We start from the raw sequence: 9825 nt of genomic DNA, 5'->3' as shown, positions 1-9825 counted from the left end.
CGGTTTGGGGGCTGGAGGAACCTGAATATCACAGCTTCTCTTTCAAACAGCCTCTCCTTCTGTTCATGCTACACTGTGGTAAGGTTTCTAGGCATTTATTAACCCTAAATTATTTCTTTGTACAAAATAGCAAAAATTACAAACTTGGAAGTAATACTTTTAACCCAAAATTACTGCTGCATTTTTAACCCAGTATTTCAACCTACATGCTTTTCCTGTGTAATAAAAGACACTCTCTAGTTGCAAGTAGACACGGGAGAACTCATTCCTATGAACTTGAGCCATTTGCAAGCTTTCCTTCAAAAGCTTAATCTTCTCTTGCCAAATTTTTCCATTCCTTCCTTTTCATGGGCAAGATCCCTCTGTCCTCTGCTAGTGACAAATGCAAGGAAGTGCAGAGTGGTGGTAGCTCTCCATCAGCTCCCAGGACCATTTCTCACCAGTTTTTCTCTTCCAAGGGGTCAATTCTCTTTCTAAAGTCTTCCAGTACATTTGCCCCAGCACATCACCTGCAAACACCTGCAGGGCTTGGCCAGTAGCCTCTGATGAGTGGAGAAAAAGTTACATGAGGTTGTAAGGGCTAAGAACAGATGAAGCAGGAAGGTGGACATAGATCAGAGAAGAAGGATTTCTGGAGATTTGTCAGCATTCTGGAGATGTGGCCATACAAAAGCCTGGGAACCTCTTGCATCTGCTTGTGCCATTATTGCTCTGCTGAAAGTAAAGCTAGTTATCCTGATTGGAGCCTCTGCTGTTCAAGAGGGTTGCTGAGATTGCCAGCTCCCTGCTACACCACAGATTGAACCCAGTGTGACCCTCTGGCTCCCGCTCCTCTTCATTCCCCATGGTGAGTTGGGTTGCTACCACACACACAGAGAAGCTCTTCCTATGGTTGGAAGTTGTCTTTACTCAGTCCTCTTGGCAAAATGCCCATAGACTGATAGTGCCCAGAGAGTCAGAGCTCTCTTCATAGTGTTTAGGGTCAAAAGGGACCTAAACAGATCATCAGGTCTGACACCCTGCCCCGGGCAGGAACGAGTGCTGGGGTCATAACACCCCAGCCAAATATCTATCCAGCCTCCTCTTGAAGACCCGCAAGGTAGGAGAGAGCACCACCTCCCTTGGGAGTCCTTTCCTCTTCTTTGCAGGCTTCACACCATACTTAAGGGATAGCAGCTGTGGCGAAGGGAGTTTGGCTTCCTGTCTTCTCATCTTCCCCTCTGCCATGACCTCTGCCTTCTGCTGTTTTCTCTAACCATGTTGATGAGGTAAAAGGAACACTGGAATATTGGCTGAACCAAACAAATGCAGGGTAGGGAGGAGACAGGAGGAAAGAACTGGCTTGCGTACAACAAAAATAGGATTTTTTTAGGGTTTTTCATCAAAACGAAAAATGTGTTATGTCCCTGCGTATAGTAGGGACAGGCTGCAATTAGATCTGGACAGGTTACAGGGGTGAGCGGATGAGAGCAGGATGGGTTGCAATACTGACAAGTGCAAGGTGCTACACCTGGGGAGGAAGAACCAGCAGCATACCTACAGGCTGGGGAACTCCCTTCTCATCAGCACAGAGGCAAAAAAGGATCTTGGAGTCATTACTGACTCCAAGATGAATATGGACTGACAATGTGGGGATGCAGTCAGCAAGGCTAACCACACCTTGTCATGCATCCACAGATGCATCACAAGCAGGTCCAAAGAGGTGATCCTCCCCCTCTATGCGACACTGGTCAGGCCACAGTTGGAGTACTGCATCCAGTTCTGGGCACTGCATTTCAGGAGGGATGTGGACAGCATTGAGAGGGTCCAGAGGAGGGCCACTTGCATGATTAGGGGGCAGCAAGGCAGACCCTATGAGGGGAGGCTATGGGATCTGAACCTGTTCAGTCTCCACAAAGGAAGGTTGAGAGGGGATCTGGTGGCTGTCTATAAACTGACCAAGGGGGACCAGCAGGCATTGGGACAGTCCCTGTTCCCCCGAGCACTACCAGGAGTGACAAGAAATAACGGTCACAAGCTGGCAGAGGGTAGATTCAGGCTAGATATCAGGAGGCACTACTTCACAGTCAGGGCGGCTAGGATCTGGAAACAACTTCCAAGGGAAGTGGTGCTGGCTCCTACCCTGGGGGTCTTCAAAAGGAGGCTAGACAATCACCTAGCCGGGGTCATTTGACCCCAGCATCCTTTCCTGCCATGGCAGGGGGTCGGACTTGATGATCTGCTCAGGTCCCTTCCAACCCTACCAACTACGAAACTATGAAAAAACTCCTCCATCTCTATATCACTAATTTCTCCTCCAATAGGAAGCTGAATGGCAAAGTCCACATATTGGCTGCTCTCAGTCAGACAAGCAGCAATTCCCACCCACTGTTGTGAACAGCTTTTTATTTTATGGATGAAATGTATTGTATCAATGTGTATTCTCTTTCTCTCCCTCACTTCAATTTGGATATTTTTTTACACCCAGCATCCAGTTCCAGAAGACTTGTCTCTGTACACAGTGGCGACAATTAAGGGATGCATGTGCCCCCCCTCCCCATCGCCGAGCTCCGGTGCACCCCCTGTCAGGCCGCACTCTCCGTTTAGCTGGCAGGTAGGGGGGCAGGCAGGAGCAACAGTGCTCTCCCCTGCAAGTGCTGGCTGGGGAGCGAGGCCACCAGCAAAGTGGCTGCGCTGCTTCCAGAAGTGACCACGGGACTTCCGAAGGTGGCACAGCTGCTTTTTGGTGATTGAGATTGAAGGTGGGGAGCCCCCTGATCAGTGGGCTCAGCTGCCAGGGGACACCCCACCCCTCGGGTCAGTGGGATTACTTGCCTGGGGACCCCCCCCCCCCACGTCACTGACTCATATCAGGGGGGGCACATGCTCCCCCTGACTCAAGGCTCCAGTCACCCATGTCTGTACTCGTGGCTTTTGTGACTTTGGCTGGGTTCAGTATCAGGCCACCTGCTACAAGCCCATGATGGAACCAAGGAAATGAGCAGAAAAAGAGGCAAGTCTTGTAACAACACCAATTTGTGTCCTCTGTCATTGGGGTAGGGGGAGACACTGGACACTGAAAGACCTTGGGTTTCCCTTGGGTCCCATGTGACAATTCATGGAGTAGGGTCCTACACACCAGACACGTCTACACATGCAAATAGTGTGGGATCAGTTTACTCGAGGGTAAATTATTCTAGAGTAAAATGACCCACAGGCATCTACACATACACAGCTTCGGAAGCAGATTTGCTGCTCATGGCAGCAATCTGCTCCTGCCCCTGCCAGCCCTGTACCAGCCCCCTGCAGTAGCCAGGGGGAACTCTAGGCTCCCCCTGGGTGCTAGCCTAGGGGCTGGCAGGGAACACCAGACCAGGAGACAGCTGTCTCTTGGCACGGGCTGAGACTTTGCTCCCTGCCCCCGGGGGGCTGTCTGCTGCCTTCACCACCAGAGCCCTAGGGGGGGCAATGTACCCCTGACCTGGCATCAGGTAATTCCTAGTCTTAGCTCCCAGATCAGGAACATGGGGCTTGGAAAAAGCTGCAGGGGAGGAGTAGGTCCCAACCCCTACCCCAATCTGTCAGTGGGGCTGCTAGCAGTGTGCTCCCAGCTGGGCAGGGATTTCCCACCTAGCCAGAAGCTCACTGCTAGCTGCCCCACTGGCAGATGGGGCAGAGAGCTGGGACCTGTCCCAGCCTTGCAGCTCTTTCCAAGCCCCATGCCTCAAGTGCTCAACTGAGGCACAGTGCTGGGATCTGCCCCTGCCCAGGACAGTTCCCAGTCCCTGCTCTGCAATCACACAACATACAGCCTTCCACCAGTGTAAGTACTCTAGTCCAATGTGAAGTCACTCAGTGAGAAACCTGTAGTAATTACACAAAGGTGTAAGTTACACCTATGCAAGGGTTATGTTTCTGCAGCTCTAGTCTATTATCTGGACTCCAACTACCCCAGGGAAAGGTACCGCAATAGCAACCTGCAAATTGATACTCCAAGATAAACTGGCTGTCTGTCCATTCTAGGTCCTGGTATAATTTATATCAGTGTACAGAATCAATGTAAATGATATCAGTGTGAATATACCATGTGTCTCCACCCTCAGGTACCTATCTTCAGTTCAGCAGGGAGAGTAAAGTGTAGAATCATAGAAATGCAGGGCTCAAAGGGGCCTCAGGAGGTCATCTAGCCCCACCCCCTGCCTGAGGCAGGATCATTCCTCTCTAAACCAGACCAAACCAGTGTTTGTCTAACCCAGTAGTGCTCAACCTCCCGGGCCCATGGGCTGGATGAGTGGCATGGGTCCAGACCATGGGCTAGATCCCACAGGAGGTTGGTCCACAGGCCTGATCCAACATATAGGGTTGACATAGGCACTCAGTCTGCAAGTACAAGCTGGCATGCTGGTCTAACCCTGCTTGCCTGATCTGGCTGGGAAGTGACCCCACGTGACAGCCCAGCCCTGTACACTGGACTTTTGTTTACATCAGGGGTGTTCAGTTAATGGCCTCTGGACCAGAACTGACCCACAGAGCCATGTCATGTAGCCTGCAGGGCTCCCCACAGATCCAGAAATATGATGACAAGGGAATAGTGGCATTTAACCCTGCCATTGCTCCCCTGCTGCAAAATTTCCAAGCCCTGCATGACTGGATCAGGCCCTGGCCAGGCCATTCCTGGCAGCTGCATCCTGGCAGCTGGATCCATGCTGCCAACTGTAGGGTTACCATACATCCAGGTTTTCCTGGACATGTCCTCTTTTTTGGACCCCTGTGCTGTGTCCAGCTGGTTTTTTTTAAATAAAAGCAAAACATCTGGGTTTTCTGCATTCCCCAGCTGGCTGCTTCCGGCTGGGAACAGGGGGCAAGGTGACTGGCTGTCAGGGGTCACATGCTCCTGGAGAGGGCTCTAGCAAGAGGGAGAGTGTGTGTGTGTGTGTGTGTGTGTGTGTGTGTGTGTGTGAGAGAGAGAGAGAGAGAGAAAGAGAGAGAGAGAGAGAGAGAGAGGTCACGCGCACAATGCGGGAGCTGCTTCAGCAGCAGGTTTTGGGGGGGTATGGGTCTGCAGGTTGGGAGTGAGGGGCACCAGCAGGGGTGGCGAGGGGCTCAGGGGGCTGCGGGTCAGGAGTGAGGGGCACAGGGGATCAGATGGGTGACTGTGGGTTGGGAGTGCAGGGCACTGGCAGCACCAGGGGGCTGCAAGTCAGGAGTGAGGGGCACCAGCAAGGGGTGAGGGCAGGATACTGCTGTTTGGGAGTGAAGGGAGCTGGCAGGGCTGGAGTCAGTGGGTCTTGAGCGAGGGGCAGCAGCAGGGCTGGGGTTGTGGCTTGTCAGTGAGGGGCAACAGAATGGGCAGGGGCAGGGCACCGGCATGTCACTGCCCACCCCTCCCCCATCATATTCCCCCTGGTCCCCTCCCATCCCCCGGTGACAGGTGTCCTCTATTTTTGGACCTGGAAATATGTGAGGCCTGGCTTCATGGGCCCTGCACAGAAGGATTGGGTCCTGGCTGAGCTAATACCACATGCCAGGTCAGGCCCATGTATCAGATCTGTCATCTGGCCCACATGGTGAAAAGGTTGCACACCCTGGTTTACACTAGTGCTGAATGGGTGTAACATGAACCAGAGTCACTTTGCACTGGAGAAAAAGATGACATAAGATGCAGTACAAACACAGATCATGGTCAGATCAAACACTTTCCCTTTGTGTTTTTCAATGTTTCTCAGGGTCTCTCTCTTCCCCTGCTCCCCCCTTACCAATACAACCCCACTACCCCCCATCCATCCATCCGTCCATCCATCCATCCATATTTGGGCTTGCACAGATGACACATGTACACTGGAAGAGACGGATGACATAAACCCCCATGCCAGAGTAACATTGCTCAGTCCTGTGTGGTATTACCCAGGAAGAATCAGGGATAAGTTTCCACTGATATAAATTACACAGGAGTAGGTGTCTAATACTGGGGTAGACATTTGCTCAAGGCTACCTAGTGGCAAGGTGTTGTCATAATCATCTATTCCATGCAGCTATCCCAGGATAGTTGCCCATGTGTCTGATCTAGATCCTGGTGTAATTTGCAGTGATGTACAAAACCACTGTAAATTACACAGGTGGTAAGTGTGTCTGTCTGCCTAGGCTCTACATATCTGTACAGGGATCTTACAGATATCTGTAGAAGTTGACCTGTTTTATGAGCTGAAGCCCACTGGTGACATTCCTATTTATTACTGTGCCTGCTCCTGCTGTGGAGTTGTTTGTTCCTGCTGAAATTCCTTCCAACCCAATCTGGCCCCATCTCTTTCATCTTCTGTCACCTGAAATGACTATGTCTCCATGTGGTCCTGCCCATATATCCTACGTAGTAGGTACTACTGGCTTCGCTTGCACCAAGCCAGTTATTGTTTCTCCAGGTGAATTCTGGCCCTGAGTGAAAACTCCACAAAGTTCTGACACCTGCAGGGCTTTACTCTTCACACTGCAAATGGGCCAAGATTGCAACAGTTTCATAGTCCCTGTCCCCTGTGCCTGTGCTAGCCCAGACAGAGCCAGCTCTGGGGGTAAAAGAGCAGTTTAGTATCCAGTGACTCATTCAATTCTACAAACTGGCTAGACTGGAACTGGAGGCCTAAAAAGGAAAGGGCTCATAACCCAGTCCCCTCCTGCCCTTAACCAGTGGTTCCCCAAACTGGGGGATAATCGTAGGTGGTTCCGCCTCATGGGGAAAGGCCCACATACTGCATTCAGCACCTGCCCTAAGCTGATGCTCCCTAGGGAGGACAGGTCCCTTTCTTCACACTGCTAAACTAAGCAGTTGCCCAGACCAACCCGGGTCTGGATTGGTACCAACTGCATTAGGACTTCAAGGCTGCCTGACCCTCTTCTCCCCATCCTAAAAATATAAAAAGCAGGAGTAACATGTTCAAACTATTCTTTGCAAGAGTTTCCCCAGTCTGTCCTGCCCATCCCTATCTGGACACCATGACAACATGCACTTTCTCTTCTTGTTTTTTAGTGAGTGTACCTTCAGCTGCAAGGAGTCCAACTGGTAATAGGATGCAGTGGAAGGCACACCCCAGCTGCTTCCTGGACTGGAGCCTTATAACCACATTCTACCACCTAAGTCCCAGGTTGCAGTTGTCCCAGGAGGATGGGTCAGGATGAAAGGTCTCCACTGAGAGCCACTTTTCAAACAGGAGCTAAGCCCATGCCTGATGCTAGAGATCAACGGAAATCACCCCTTGGCTCAATAGGGAACTCATGGACCTCCTGAATCTGAAAAGAGAAGCTCATAAGGGATGGAAGTCAGGAAATATCACTACGGAGGACTATACAGCACTGGCCCACACCTGTAGGGAGAGGACCAGAAAAGCCAAGGCTGAAACCGAACTCAGATTGGCTACGGGAATCAAGGACAATAAACAGTCCTTCTTCAGCTATGTGGAAAGTCAGAAAAAAAACAAAGGCAACACTGGACCCCTGCTGAACCAAATGGGGTATCTGACAACTGATACCTAGGAAAAAGCTAATCTCCTCAATGATTACTTTCTGTCGGTTTTCCACCAGCCCAAGGAGATCACCCTGCCTGACAGGACACGGGATTAACACTGTAAGGGAGATCATACACCTGTAATTAGCAAAGATCTTGTGAGGGAGCACCTTGAGAGGCTGGACATCCACAAGTCAGCTTGCCCAGACAGAATGCACCCAAGAGTAGTAAAAGAGCTGGCTGACATCATAGCACAACCAATGGCGAGATTATTTGAGAACTCATGTCATTTGGGAGACATTAGAAGATTGGAAGAGGGCCAATGTGGTGCCTATCTTCAAGAAAGGAAGGAAGGAGGATCCAGGAAACTACAGGCCATTCAGTTTGATCTCAATCCCTGGAAAGATCTTGCAAAAAATTATTAAAGAATCCAACAACAACAGGCTAACCGAAGGCAACGTTCTGTGAGGTAGCCAACACGGTTTCACTGCAGGTAAGTTTTGCCAAACCAACCTCATTTCCTTCTATGACCAGGTGATCCATCACCTGGACAAAGGAAATGCGGTTGATGTCCTATACATGGATTTCAAAAAAGCCTTTGACTTGGTCTCCCATGATGTTCTCATGGTAAACTTGGGGAACTGCAGCCTCAACAACCTTATGGTCCAATGGCTGGGGAACTGGCTCTGTGATCAGACCCAGAAAGTGATAGTTAATGGAACAGGGTTGACATGGTGCACGGTGACCAGTGGCGTCCCCCAGGGTTCAGTACTCAGACCAGTATTTTTTAATATATTCATAAATTATCTGGATTCAGGTGTCAGAAGTGGACTGGCTAAATTCACAGATGGGGAAGTGCAGTCATGCTAGAGAATAGGCTGAGGATGCAGGCTAACCTGGCCAGGCTCACAAGGTGGGCAGATCAAAACCTGATGACATGCAAGGTGCTCCACCTCGGGAGAAAAAACCCACATCATACCTATAGGTTTGGCAGTGCTACACTCACTAGCACCACGACCGAAACAGACTTGGGGGTAATGTTGGGGATCAGGAGCAGAGGGAGCAGGGCGCACGTGTGCCACACACGCACGTGTGCCCCCTTTCCTCAGCGGTGGAGGCAGCAGCAGCAGCAGCAGGCGGCGAACGGAGACGGCCGTAGCCGAGGAGACAGCAGAGGGGGCAGCAACAGCTGATTCCCCCTAAGGTAAGTGGGGCAGAGGGTCGAGCGCAGCTGAGGCGGATCCGAAGGGGAAGCCCTTCGGAGCCCTCTTAGCTCGCCCAACAAGGAGGTGCGCTCCCAAGCTGCACACAGGCAGCACACGCAAACAGTGCGCACAAACAGGCGCGCTCTGTAAGGGCGTGCCGGCGTTTGCACCGGCTTTTGCATAAGGCGGGCATGAGGTAGGAGCCCAGAGGGGCACCTCCAGCAAGTGAGAGCAGTAGACGCAGCTCTGCAGACATGGTGCAGACGCAGAGCACCGCTGCCAAGGGCCTTGCTCTGGCACTGCCGCCTGCCATGGGCTCTTCTGAGGCCCCCACCCAGATGGAGCTCATGGCGGGGTCGGTGGCCCCTTGCCCCCCTGTCCGTGTGGGGGGCTCAGTGGGGTCTGGAGGGGGGGCCTGATGGTCCCCCTGCCTGCCCCTCCTGTGCCCGGCTTGGGGCCCTGGAGGAGCAGGTGAGGGAGCTCCAGGCTGAGGTGAGCAGGCTGAGGGGAATCAGGGATGCAGAGGATGAAATTGATGCCTATCTCTGTTCTCTGCAGGCCCGGTCACCCGCTGTACAGCCCCCACAGGAGAAGCATACAACACAGGAGTGGCAGAAGGTGTTGTCGTGGAAACACACGCAGCATACTTTTGGGTCAGGTCAGCAGAAGCTTTTATTCAAAAGAAACTACAGCTGTAGGGGGGACTCCAAAGTGACATGGATCTCCCAAGCACTTGGAAGGGGTTCCCCCCCAAGAGCAAAATCAGGAGGCTTATATACTTTTTAACAGTCGCTTACAACTTATGTGATCATATAGTGAAATTAGCTAGAAAACCAGCTATAAACATTACTTCATTACTTCTTTGCTGTTGTCAGGATGAGAACTATGGAGGAGACAAGGGAGAAATAAGACTCCCTTCTTGCACCTGGAAATCAGAGTTGTACATACTTTTTGCTATCTTCAAGGCTGCGGTGGGCGAAGCAGTTGCAGAGGAGTTACAAAGAACAAACACTTGCCCTTATCTGTTCTACTGTACAGAGCCAGCAATTCTCCACAAAGCGGTTATGTCATCTTATAACTCAAATGATCAAAGTTTAAGGCATTTATTTTTTTTCTGATTCACAGTCCCCCCTTTGAGACTATTTAGTC

This window comes from Alligator mississippiensis, chromosome 2 (genome assembly GCF_030867095.1).
Source record: "Alligator mississippiensis isolate rAllMis1 chromosome 2, rAllMis1, whole genome shotgun sequence".
NCBI classification, from domain to species: Eukaryota; Metazoa; Chordata; order Crocodylia; family Alligatoridae; genus Alligator; species Alligator mississippiensis.
This window is presented reverse-complemented; position numbering follows the sequence as displayed.